At 37.3% G+C, this 14,965-nt stretch overlaps 2 long non-coding RNA genes across 2 annotated transcripts; one reads left to right on the top strand and one right to left on the bottom strand.

The window, feature by feature from the left end:
• Positions 1-1,395: 1,395 nt before the first annotated feature.
• On the bottom strand, positions 1,396-11,187 carry LOC141088608 (uncharacterized). Its single transcript, XR_012231990.1, has 2 exons — positions 11,079-11,187; positions 1,396-1,771 (listed from the first exon to the last, which is right to left on the bottom strand). It is a non-coding gene; the product is annotated as an uncharacterized lncRNA (long non-coding RNA).
• LOC141088607 (uncharacterized) lies at positions 2,577-3,520 on the top strand. The gene is made up of 2 exons (XR_012231989.1): positions 2,577-2,976; positions 3,194-3,520. It is a non-coding gene; the product is annotated as an uncharacterized lncRNA (long non-coding RNA).
• Positions 11,188-14,965: the final 3,778 nt, after the last annotated feature.

Genomic DNA, 14,965 nt, shown 5'->3' with positions numbered 1-14,965 from the left:
TTGGGTGCCAAAAATGTTAACCGACGAGCAAAAGAAGAAACAAGTTGACATTTCAATAGCAAATCTCGAAAAGTTCCAAGCAGACAAGGAGAATTTTTTGTCACGTTTTGTGACCATGGATGAGACCTGGATCCACCACTTTGATCCCGAAACGAAACAACAATCGATGACATGGAAACGAGCCGACAAACCGACGCCGAAGAAATTAAAAGTGTCAAGCTCAGCAGGGAAGGTTATGGCGTCCTCTTTTGGGATGCTGAAGGAATTATTATGGTGGACTATTTGGAGAAGGGAGCCACTATTACGGGCTCCTACTATGCAGAACAAATAAGAAGATTGCGGGAGGCTATCAAGGAGAAAAGGCGCGGCAAACTGCAGGCTGGAGTACTGTTTCACCAAGATAACGCACCGGCTCACAAAGCTGCAGTTGCCATGGCTACCATTCAAGAAGCGGGCTTTGAACTGGTGGAACACCCCCCCTATTCGCCAGATCTAGCCCCCCAGTGACTTCTTTCACTTTCCTCGGCTCAAGGAACACCTTCGGGGCAAGAAATTTGACAACAATAGCGACGTGATAACCGCTGTTGGGGAGTTTTTTGAGGGTCAAGATCAAGAATTTTTTTCAAAGGGAATTCTAAGTTTAGAAAAGAGATGGACTAAATTTATAGACTTGTTAGGAGACTATGTAGAAAAATAAAAAAAAATTTTGACTATATTCATTGTGTTTATTATTGATTATCATTACTTTTGGATCGCCCCTCGTATAACCTGCAGTAACCACTGTTCGACCAAACCGCTGCACGACCAGCTCTACCCTCGCCTACTGTATTCTCACCCATCCCTTGTAGATTGTGAGCCTTCGCTGGCAGGGTCCTCTCTCCTCCTGTACCAGTTATGACTTGTATTGTTTAACATTATTGTACTTGTTTTTATTATGTATACCCCTCCTTACATGTAAAGCGTCATGGAATAAATGGTGCTATAACAATAAATAATAATAATAATAATTGTACCTTATGGCAATCAATGCTCAGACCAATAGAACCCACCAGGGTCCTGATATTTGAGCTGTTGCGAAGATCATAAAATGCCACCCTATGACCAAGAGGAAATGGTATTCTGAGTGCTCAAAAAGTTTTAAAAAAAAAAATTTCAGTGTTTTCCATGATATTTCTTTGATCCTGATGTTACTATAAAGTGTATGTTGAAAAAGAAAATGCTCTCCTTATAATGCACTGAGATTTGTGTCTTTTGGTGCTGTTTTTAGGGTCTGAATGGGATTGTTTCAAAATACAGCACATTCTGGTTATTATGTTTTTTTTTATCAAACTTGCAAAATGTCAGAAGAAAAAATGTGACACTAAAAATTCTTAGAAATAACGCTATGAAAATACATGAAATTCATGATTTTTTTTATTATTAATGTTTTAAACTTCCAAAATATTTCTTTGTGAAAGTGCCCTTTGGCTAGAAGCAGAAACACTCTTGATATGAGGCTATGTACAGATGACAATCTGCAATTCCTTTCGACAACTTCTATGAGTGACTCATCCGCATGACGGATAGATGCAAGAGCTTTCAATCATTACATGCGCTGTTCCCATTCTTTAACCCCCTCACGTTGCTGTCAATTTTCATTTGTTCTTGATTTTTCTTTTTCCAAAAGCCATAACTTTTTTATTTTCAGTCCACGCAGCCGCACGAGGGCTTGGTTCTTTTGCGGGAGGAATTGACCTTTTGAATGACATCATTCATTATGTTATGTGATGCCCTGTAAAGCGGAAAAAAAATCTCCAAGTTAAATTCCCAAATTGTTGTTTGGGGTTTTTATTTACCATGTTCACAATGCGGTAAAACTGACCTGACATTATGATTCTCCCGATCAGTACGATTACGCTGATCCCAAATATGTATATATATTTTTTTTTTATTTCAGTGGTGAAAAAAAATCTAAAACTTGTAAAAATAAAAATTTGCCTGTGTTACAATTTTCCGAGACTCGTAACATTTTCAATTTTCAGGATATGGGGCAGCATGAGAGCTTGTTTTTTGGTGCCCTAAGCCAGGGTTCCCCAACTCCAGTCCTCAAGGCCCACCAACAGGTCATGTTTTCAGGATTTCCTTTGTATTGCTCAGGTGATAATTGCTTCACCTGAGCAATACAAAGGAAATCCAGAAAACATGACCTGTTGGTGGGCCTTGAGGACTGGAGTTGGGGAACCCTGCCCTAAGCTGATTTTTTTTACCGATACCATTTTGGGGTAGATATGATGTTTTGACACCATTTCTGGTGTTTAGATTCTTTCTCTCATTACATCATTTACCAATTGTATAAATTTGCTTTATATTTGATAAATGCAGCGATATCAAATGATTTTTTTTTATTACTTTATTTTTAATGGAGTATAAGGGGGGGTGGTTTGAACTTTTAGATTTTTTTCACTTTTTACTGTATTTCCTAGTCCCCTTAGGGGACTTGAACCTGTGATCATCATTGTATCGCTTGTACTATACATAACAATGCTAAAGCACTGCTATGTATAGTGAAAATCATGATCTCCTATGAGATCATGGGCTGCCTTTCCCAAGAGAAGAGTCCTGAAAAGCATGGAGGTCTTCAGCAGACCCCCGGCTGTCATGGCAACTCATCACTGGTGCACTGATTGGCACGGGGAATGATGGGCCCCCACTGTCGACACACATTAAATACTGCTGTTAGAGAATGACAGCAGGATTTAATAGGTTAACAGCTATGGGCAGAGGTCAGCACCGCCTCAGCTGTTAGAGGCAGATGATGGCTGAATAATTGAACCATCATCTGCCAGGAAAAAGTGTTTCCTGAAGCGTCTTTTCTGACTTCCTTTGAATGTCTATTTTGGTGGGTTTGCAGAAGCTGCCAGAAGAATGGACAGGTCACTTCACGGCTTGTCGGAATAGTAAAAAGAAGCGACAAAAGACAGAACATGGGCACAGCAGGTTGTTTTCAGATTGCAGTACATATGGCACAATTTTTGTAGCAGTTTGTTAGCGCTTTTTTTCAGGCGGGTTCCTGGTGGAATTTGCCTCAAAAACATCATGTGCGCACAGAATTTTCTGTGGATTTTTTTTTGCAGGTTTGCTCTTAAAAACATGCTTTTATTTATTTCAATGCTATTTATATGTTCCATGTTTTGAATTTTTGGTTTTGTTTCAGGTTTTGAAAGACTTGTGGTGGGAAAAAAAGTGTGTGTCGCTTCTATAAATTGGCAACTACTGGAAGCAGCTAAAAAAAACTCTTCAGGAAAAAATACTCTGAGGCTATATTCCGACAATGAATTTTTGATGAATTTTTTTGCCCTGCATGTTTTTTTATTTACTTAATGGAGGAAGAAATGGTGCAGAAAATAGATTCCCACAATAAGATATTGGTGTGTGTGTTTTTCTAATTAGGTCACTTGCATTTTTTTAACATATGTTTTTATCGCTTTTTTGTCTCTATTTGGTGTGTCATGCTTTCAATAAAGCCGCTTTGTTTTCGATACTTCCTAGTTTTTTGCTTTGGCGAAACTTTATCGATATAATTAGGGGTGGATTACATGCGTTTTTTACCTGAAGAATTAAATCTATGGCCGGCATCACACTTGTGAGCGCAATGCGAGAATCTCGCGCCTCAATACCCGGCACTGCCGCCGGCACTCAGGACCGGAGTGTTCAGCTGCATAGAAATACATGCAGCCACGCACTCCTGTCCTGAGTGCCGGCGGTAGTGCCGGTATTGTTGTGAGAGACTCGCGTGAGTTTCTCGCATTGCACTCGCAAGTGTGACCCCGGCCTATGGAGAAATTCTGCACAGAAAACTCAGAGACCTGACAAACATCGGCAGCAGTGCTGGAAAGAGCCCTTAGGCCGGAGTCACTCTACCATACGGCTGAGTGTGTGTAGCAGACCCTCACTGCACCCAGGAGCACAAAGCAGCAGGTGGCCAATGCTAACAGGAGAGCGAGATGAGACTGTGTACACTTTGACTTTCTGCATTTTCTTATCTCCCTCTCCTGTTTAAATAATTTCTTTATTTTAAAAGGAGGAAAAGGGGTTAATCCAGGACCCTGAAAACCATCAGCACCTTGCCATGTACATCCAAAAGGCCATGATATTGCATTTGCGTGACTTAATTGCCGCTGTCAGAAATTGACAACAGCATTCTATTGGTTAAACTGCAACAATAAGAGCTAGTTCCATTCACTGCTGTTAGCGTGTGATGCCAGCTGTATTATTCAGCCTGCACCTTCTTGTATGGTGCAGGCTTGGCTCCTGAGCCTGCACCTAACCAGACTTACATATATGTGAAACATCATGATTAGTGTTGAGCATTCTGATACTGCAAATATCGGGTATCGGCCGATATTCGCTGTATCGGAATTCCGATACTGAGTACCGATATTTTTTCGATATCGGAATCGGAAGTTCCCATAATGCAATGAGCCACTGTTGTGGCTCTGACTGGCTGCCGAAATGACGTCATCATGATGCACGGTCTGTGCGCATCATGATGCGCCGTCAGTTCGGGCCTTCCGGGGGGTCTGGGCCCACTGCCAGGGGGTATGTACCGGCCTGCCGGGGGTCTGTGCTGACTGCGGGGGTCTGTGCAGGCATCGTCCGATGGGCCTACAAGTCCCATCGGGCGATGCCTGCTACCATGACAGTGATTGACACAGCCAATGATGGGACAGTAGTAGTCCCATCATCCGGCTAATGTGTTGAATGTTAAAAAAAAAAAATACATACTACATGCTGCATACATACTACATATATACTACATGCATGCAACATACATATATACTACCTATATACTACATATATACTACATGCATGCAACAAACATATATACTACATGCAACATGCACACTACATATATACTACATGCATGCAACATATATACTACATGCATACTGCATATATATCACATGCATGCAACATACATATATACTACATGCATGCAACATGCATACTACATACATATATACTACATGCAACATGCATACTACATATATACTGCATGCATGCAACATACATACTACATATATACCACATGCATGCAACATGCATACTACACACATACCACATATATACTACATGCATGCAACATACATATACACTGCATATATACTACATGCATGCAACATGCATACTACATACATGCAACATACATATATACTACATGCAACATACATACTACATATATACCACATATATACTACATGCATGCAACATACATATATACAACATGCAACATGCATACTACATATATACTACATGCATGCAACATACATACTACATATATACCACATGCATGCAACATACATATATACTACATGCATGCAACATACATACATACTACATATATACCACATGCATGCAACATACATATATACCACATGCATGCAACGTGCATACTACATACATACCACACATATACTACATGCATGCAACATACATGTATACTACATGCAACATGCATACTACATATATACTACATGCATGCAACATACATACTACATATATATCACATGCATGCAACATACATACATACTACATATATACTACATGCATGCAACATACATACTACATATATACCACATGCATGCAACATACATATATACCACATGCATGCAACGTGCATACTACATACATGCAACATACATATATACTGCATATATACTACATGCATGCAACATGCATACTACATATATACCACATATATACTACATACATGCAACATACATATATACTGCATGCAACATGCATACTACATATATACTACATGCATGCAACATACATACTACATATATACTACATATATACCACATGCATACTACATATATACTACATATATACCACATGCATGCAACATGCATACTACATATATACTACATGCATGCAACATACATATATACTACATGCAACATGCATACTACATGCATGCAACATACATACTACATATATACCACATACATACTACATGCATGCAACATACATACATACAACATATATACTACATGCATGCAACATGCATATATACTACATGCAACATGCATACTACATGCATGCAACATACATACTACATATATACCACATACATACTACATGCATGCAACATACATACATACAACATATATACTACATGCATGCAACATGCATACTACATATATACAACATGCAGGCAACATACATATATACTACATGCAACATACATACTACATATATACTACATGCAAGCAACATGCACGCTACATATATACCACATGCATGCAACATGCATACTACATATATACCACATACATACTACATGCATGCAACATACATATATACTACATGCATGCAACATGCATACTACATATATACCACATACATACTACATGCATGCAACATACATACATACTACATATATACCATATGCATGCAACATGCATACTACATACATATATACTACATGCATGCAACATACATATATACTACATGCATGCAACATAAATGCATACTACATATATAACACATGCATGCAACATGCATACTACATATATACTACATATATAACACATGCATGCAACATGCATACTACATATATATCACATATAAACTACATGCATGCAACATACATATATGCTACATGCAACATGCATACTACATATATACTACATGCATGCAACATACATACAACATATATACCACATGCATACTACATATATACCACATGCATGCAACATACATACATGCAACATGCATACTACATATATACAACATATATACTACATGCATGCAACATACATATATACAACATATATACTACATGCAACATACATACAACATATATACCACATGCATGCAGCATGCATACTACATATATACTACATGCATGCAACATATATACTACATGCATGCAGCATGCATACTACATATATACTACATGCATGCAACATACATATATACAACATATATACTACATGCAACATACATACTACATATATACCACATGCGTGCTACATGCATACTTCATATATATTACATATAAACTACATGCACGCAACATACATATATGCTACATGCATGCAACATACATACTACATATATACCACATGCATGCAACATGCATACTACATATATACTACATGCAACATACATACTACATATATACTACATACATGCAACATGCATACTACATATATACTACATGCATACTACATATATACTACATGCATGCAACATACGTACATACTACATATATTCCACATGCATGCAACATGCATACTACATATATTCCACATGTATACTACATGCATGCAACATACCACATATATACTACATGCATGCAACATGCATACTACATATATACTACATGCATGCAACATATATACTACATGCAACATACATACTACATATATACCACATGCATACTACATATATACTACATGCATGCAACATACATACTACATGCATGCAACATACATACTACATGCATGCAACATACATATATACTACATGCATGCAACATACATATATACTACATGCATGCAACATACATATATACTACATGCATGCAACATACATATATACTACATATATACCACATGCATGCAACATGCATACTCCATATATACTACACGCATGCAACATACATATATACTACATACAATACATTCATACAATACATACATATAGACATACAGTACATATAACATTAAGTACATACTCACCATCACTTGTCACTTTGATCCCCGAAGCCATTGTCATCTGTAGAATAAATATTAAAATAACAAACCACCAATCTACTTACCCCTGATCCACGAGTGTCCCACGATGATCTTGAATGGAGAACAGCAGCATCAGCTGATGCTACCATTCTCTACGGGCTCCAGGAATCCAATGATGGGAGGTAGGTATCCTTCCGCACTGTATTCCTCCGCCACTGTAAAAAAAAGTCCCTAGTCTCACATTATGGCAAAAGCTGCGTGGGAAATTTCTCACACAGCAATGCCATAAAATGAGACTAGGGACTTTTTCTTTTTTTTTACAGTGGCGGAGGAATACAGTGCGGAAGGATACCTACCTCCTGTCATTGGTTTCCTGGAGCCCGTAGAGAACGGTAGCATCAGCTGATGCTGCTGTCCTCCACGCAAGATCGTCGTGGGACACTCGTGGCCTTCTGCGGATCAGGGGTAAGTATATTGGTGGTTTGTTATTTTAATATTTATTCCACAGATGACAATGGCTTCGAGGATCAAAGTGACAAGTGATGGTGAGTATGTTATATGTACTGTATGTCTATATGTATGAATGTATTGTATTTAGTATATATGTATGTTGCATGCATGTAGTATATATGTAGTATGCATATTGCATGCATGTGGTATATATGTAGTATGTATGTTGCATGTAGTATATATGTTGTATATATGTATGTTGCATGCATGTGGTATATTTGTAGTATGGATGTAGTATATATGTGGTATATTTGTAGTATGGATGTAGTATATGTGTAGTATATATGTGGTCAGCGTCGGACTGGAACACCTTGGGCCCACCAGAGAAAATCATTCTTGGGGCCCACTATGTAGCTGCATAGAGTTAAATACCAGACCACCAATTATGTGGTAAAACACGCTAATATCCGGGTATAATATAAGGTTGTACATGTCTTAATTATGTAGCAGGAGTTGGGGTAGCCCCCTCATAGAATATAAAGCAGCCCCCTCACATAGTATAATGCAGCCATCTCATAGAATATAATGCAGCCATCTCATAGAATATAATACTGCCCCCCTCATAGAATATAATACTGCCCCCCTCATAGGGTATAATGCACCCCCTCATAGGGTATAATGCACCCCCTCATAGGGTATAATGCACCCCCTCATAGGGTATAATACTGCCCCCCTCATAGGGAATAATGCACCCCCTCATAGGGTATAACACTGCCCCCCTCATAGGGTATAACACTGCCCCCCTCATAGGGAATAATGCACCCCCTCATAGGGTAGAATGCACCCCCTCATAGGGTATAATGCTGCCCCCTCATAGGGTATAATACTGCCCCCCCTCATAGGGTATAATGCTATATAGATATATAGATATAGAGTTAGATAGATATAGATAGAAAGATAGATGTAGAAATAGATAGATATAGAGATAGATAGTAGATAATGGATAGAAAGTAGATAATGGATAGATATAGATAGATAGAGATAGATATAAAGATAGATATAGAAAGAAAGATAGATAGATAGATCGATAGGTAGATAATATAGAGATAGATAGAAAATAGATAATGGATAGATAGATAGATATAGAGATAGAGATAGATAATAGATAGAGATATACAGATATAATAATAATAATAATAATATAGACATATATATAGAGATAAATATATATAGATAGATGGCTATAAATAAAAATAGATATAGAGATATATAGAGATAATAGATATAGAGATAATAGATATAGAGATAATAGATATAGAGATAGATATAGAGATAGATATAGAGATAATAGCTAGATATAGAGATATGTATAGAGATAGAGAGATATAGAGACAGATAGAGATAGATAGATAGAGATAATAGATAGATATAGAGATAGATGGATAGATCAATAGATAGATAGATAAAGAGAGAGATAGAGATAGAGATTGATAGATAATGAGATATAGAGATAGATATAGTGTTAGATAGAAAGATAGCTATATAGATAGATATAGAGATAGATAGATATGGATATAGAGATAACAGATATAGAGATAGATAGATATAGATATAATATATAGATAGCTATAGAGAGAGAGAGATATATAGAGATAGATATAGAGAGAAACAGATATATATAGAGAGATAGATATAGAGATAGATAGGTAGATAGATATAGATATAATAGATATAGAGATAGATAGATATAGATATAAAGATAGATAGAGATAGAGAGAGCGGTAGATAGAGAGAGAGATACAGAGATCGATAAATAGATAGAGAGATAGATATAGATATAGATAATAGAAAGAGATAGATAGATAATAAATATAGAGATAGAGTAAGATAGAAAGATATAGAGATAGGTAGATATAGATAATAGAGATAGCTAGATAGATAGTAATAGATAGATATAGATATAGATAGAAAGATAGATATAGAGATATATGTAGAGATAGAAAGATAGATATAGAGATAGAGCGATAGATATAGATAATAGATAGAGATAAATAGATAGATAGAGAAAGATAGATAGATATAGAGATCGATATAGAGATAGAAAGATAGATAGATATACAGAGAGATAGATATAGAGATAAATAGATATAGAGAGAGATATAGAGAGAAAGATATAGATATAGAGATAATAGATATATATATATATATATATAGAGATAGATAAATATAGATATAGATACAGAGAAAAGATATAGAGATAAATAGATAAAGATAGATAGATATAGAGATAGAGCGATAGATAGATATACAGAGAGATAGATATAGAGATAGAGATATATAGAAATATAGCTATAGAGATAGATATAGAGAGAAATAGAGCTAGATATAGAGATAGATAGAGATAGATATATAGATATAGATATAGAGATAGATATAGAGATATAGCGAGAGATATAGATATAGAGATAGATAGATACAGAGAAAAGATATAGAGATAGATAACGGATAGATAAATAGATAGATAGGTATAGAGATAGATAGATATAGATATTAGATAGAGATATATATAGATAGATATAGATGGTAGCTAGATAGATAATAAATATAGAGATAATAGATATAGAGATAGATAGAGATAGATAGATAGACATAATAGATAGATATAGAGATATATAGATAGATAGATATAGAGATAGATGTAGAGATAGAAAGATAGATATAAAGATAGAGCGATAGAGATAGATATAGAAATAGATATAGATAATAGATAGAGATAGAAAGATAGATAGATATAAGAGAGAGAGAGATATATATAGAGAAATAGATAGCTAGATAGATAGAGAGAGACAGATAGAGAGAGCGAGAGAGATATAAAATAAAAAACCAAAACACAATACTCACCTCTCCTCCTCGCTCCCACGCTGATCCCGGCCTCAGTGTCAGGAGCTGCCCCCTCTGCTAGACACACAGCGGGTGCGCGATGTAGTGACGTCATCGCGCACTGGCTGTGAGCCAGGAGCAGAGAGGACTGAGGGCGGCGCCGGCCCTGATGCAGAGCGGCTTACTGGGCTGGGGGCGGGGCCTCTGGGGGTGGAGACCTGAAATGAGATTCACTGCTTTGCGGTGAATATTCATTTCTCTTTAGCAGCGGGGACAGGGGCTCCTGCCTCCTGACACCCGCTGCTGCTCCGCGGGCAGGGGCCCCCATAGCAGCTGCATGGTGTGCGACACACCACTGGCTGGGGGCCCCTGGAGCAGCGGGGGCCCTAGGCAACTGCTGGCCCTGTATGCCAGCAGGTGCCAGGGCCCACCAGATGCCAGGGCCCACCGGAGAATCCACCGGTTCCCCGGTGGGCCAGTCCGACGCTGTATGTGGTATATATGTAGTATGTATGTTGCATGTAGTATATATAGTATGCATGTTGCATGCATGTAGTATATATGTTGTATATATGTATGTTGCATGCATGTGGTATATTTGTAGTATGGATGTAGTATATATGTGGTATATATGTAGCATGTATGTAGTATATATGTGGTATGTATGTTGCATGCATGTAGTATATATAGTATGCATGTTGCATGCATGTGGTATATATGTAGTACAGTGGGGAAAAAAGTATTTAGTCAGTCAGCAATAGTGCAAGTTCCACCACTTAAAAAGATGAGAGGCGTCTGTAATTTACATCATAGGTAGACCTCAACTATGGGAGACAAACTGAGAAAAAAAATCCAGAAAATCACATTGTCTGTTTTTTTTCATTTTATTTGCATATTATGGTGGAAAATAAGTATTTGGTCAGAAACAAGCAATCAAGATTTCTGGCTCTCACAGACCTATAACTTCTTCTTTAAGAGTCTCCTCTTTCCTCCACTCATTACCTGTAGTAATGGCACCTGTTTAAACTTGTTATCAGTATAAAAAGACACCTGTGCACACCCTCAAACAGTCTGACTCCAAACTCCACTATGGTGAAGACCAAAGAGCTGTCAAAGGACACCAGAAACAAAATTGTAGCCCTGCACCAGGCTGGGAAGACTGAATCTGCAATAGCCAACCAGCTTGGAGTGAAGAAATCAACTGTGGGAGCAATAATTAGAAAATGGAAGACATACAAGACCACTGATAATCTCCCTCGATCTGGTGCTCCACGCAAAATCCCACCCCGTGGGGTCAGAATGATCACAAGAACGGTGAGCAAAAATCCCAGAACCACGCGGGGGGACCTAGTGAATGAACTGCAGAGAGCTGGGACCAATGTAACAAGGCCTACCATAAGTAACACACTACGCCACCATGGACTCAGATCCTGCAGTGCCAGACATGTCACACTGCTTAAGCATGTACATGTCCGGGCCCGTCTGAAGTTTGCTAGAGAGCATTTGGATGATCCAGAGGAGTTTTGGGAGAATGTCCTATGGTCTGATGAAACCAAACTGGAACTGTTTGGTAGAAACACAACTTGTCGTGTTTGGAGGAAAAAGAATACTGAGTTGCATCCATCAAACACCATACCTACTGTAAAGCATGGTGGTGGAAACATCATGCTTTGGGGCTGTTTCTCTGCAAAGGGGCCAGGACGACTGATCCGGGTACATGAAAGAATGAATGGGGCCATGTATCGTGAGATTTTGAGTGCAAACCTCCTTCCATCAGCAAGGGCATTGATGATGAAACGTGGCTGGGTCTTTCAACATGACAATGATCCAAAGCACACCGCCAGGGCAACGAAGGAGTGGCTTCGTAAGAAGCATTTCAAGGTCCTGGAGTGGCCTAGCCAGTCTCCAGATCTCAACCCTATAGAAAACCTTTGGAGGGAGTTCAAAGTCCGTGTTGCCAAGCGAAAAGCCAAAAACATCACTGCTCTAGAGGAGATCTGCATGGAGGAATGGGCCAACATACCAACAACAGTGTGTGGCAACCTTGTGAAGACTTACAGAAAACGTTTGACCTCTGTCATTGCCAACAAAGGATATATCACAAAGGATTGAGATGAAATTTTGTTTCTGACCAAATACTTATTTTCCACCATAATATGCAAATAAAAGGAAAAAAAAAACAGACAATGTGATTTTCTGGATTTTTTTTTCTCAGTTTGTCTCCCATAGTTGAGGTCTACCTATGATGTAAATTACAGACGCCTCTCATCTTTTTAAGTGGTGGAACTTGCACTATTGCTGACTGACTAAATACTTTTTTGCCCCACTGTATGCATGTTGCGTGCATGTAGCATATATGTTGTATATATGTATGTTGCATGCATGTGGTATATATGTAGTATGTATGTAGTATGTATGTATTTTGCATGCATGTAGTATATATGTAGTATGTATGTTGCATGTAGTATATATGTAGTATATATGTATGTTGCATGCAGTATGTACGTTGCATGTAGTATATATGTAGTATGTATGTTGCATGTAGTATATATGTTGTATATATGTATGTTGCATGCATGAAGTATATATGTAGTATATATGTAGTATGTATGTTGCATGTAGTATATGTGTAGTATATATGTATGTTGCATGCATGTAGTATATATGTGGCATACATGTAGTATGCATGTTGCGTGCATGTAGTATGTATGTTGCACGCATGTGGTATATATGTAGTATGTATGTAGTATGTATGTATTTTGCATACATGTAGTATATATGTAGTATGTATGTTGCATGTGGTATATATGTAGTATATATGTATGTTGCATACATGTAGCATATATGTGGTATATATGTAGTATGCATGTTACGTGCATGTAGTATATATGTTGTATATATGTATGTTGCATGCATGTGGTATATATGTAGTATGCATGTAGTATATATGTAGTATGTATTTTGCATGCATGTAGTATATATGTAGTATGTATGTTGCATGTAGTATATATGTAGTATGCATGTTGCATGCATGTGGTATATATGTAGTATGTATGTATTTTGCATGCATGTAGTATATATGTAGTATGTATGTTGCATGTAGTATATATGTATGTTGCATGTAGTATATATGTAGTATGTACGTTGCATGTAGTATATATGTTGTATATATGTATGTTGCATGCATGTAGTATATATGTTGCATATATGTAGTATGCATGTTGCATGCATGTGGTATGTATGTAGTATGTATGTATGTTGCATGCATGTAGTATATATGTAGTATGCATGTTGCGTGCATGTAGTATATATGTTGTATATATGTATGTTGCATGCATGTAGTATATATGTAGTATGTATGTTGCATGTGGTATATATGTAGTGTATATGTATGTTGCATGCATGTAGTATATATGTAGTATATATGTAGTATGCATGTTGCGTGCATGTAGTATATATGTTGTATATATGTATGTTGCATGCATGTAGTATATATGTAGTATGCATGTTGCATGTAGTATATATGTAGTATATATGTATGTTGCATGTAGTATATATGTAGTATGTACGTTGCATGTAGTATATATGTTGTATATATGTATGTTGCATGCATGTAGTATATATGTTGCATATATGTAGTATGCATGTTGCATGCATGTAGTATATATGATGTATGTATTCAGAACACATGACACATGCACAAAAACTGAATGGGTCATAAGACCCTGTTCACACCACCCAAGAACTAAGACACAAAAACAGAACACAGTATGACAAACGTGCATAAATACTCTGCTGTAAAACATATGTAACTGTAAGTAGCAAGTGCTAGTAAAAGATGTTAACAAAACCAGGGTATTTTGTTGATACGTTTTTTTGCAAAAAAATGTACGCTAAGCCACTCCGCC

Source organism: Dendrobates tinctorius, unplaced genomic scaffold (genome assembly GCF_039654945.1).
Source record: "Dendrobates tinctorius isolate UK_male_01 unplaced genomic scaffold, ASM3965494v1 ptg000039l, whole genome shotgun sequence".
NCBI lineage: Eukaryota > Metazoa > Chordata > Amphibia > Anura > Dendrobatidae > Dendrobates > Dendrobates tinctorius.
Note: the sequence above shows the minus strand (reverse complement) of the source record. Positions and strands in the feature narration are given on the sequence as shown.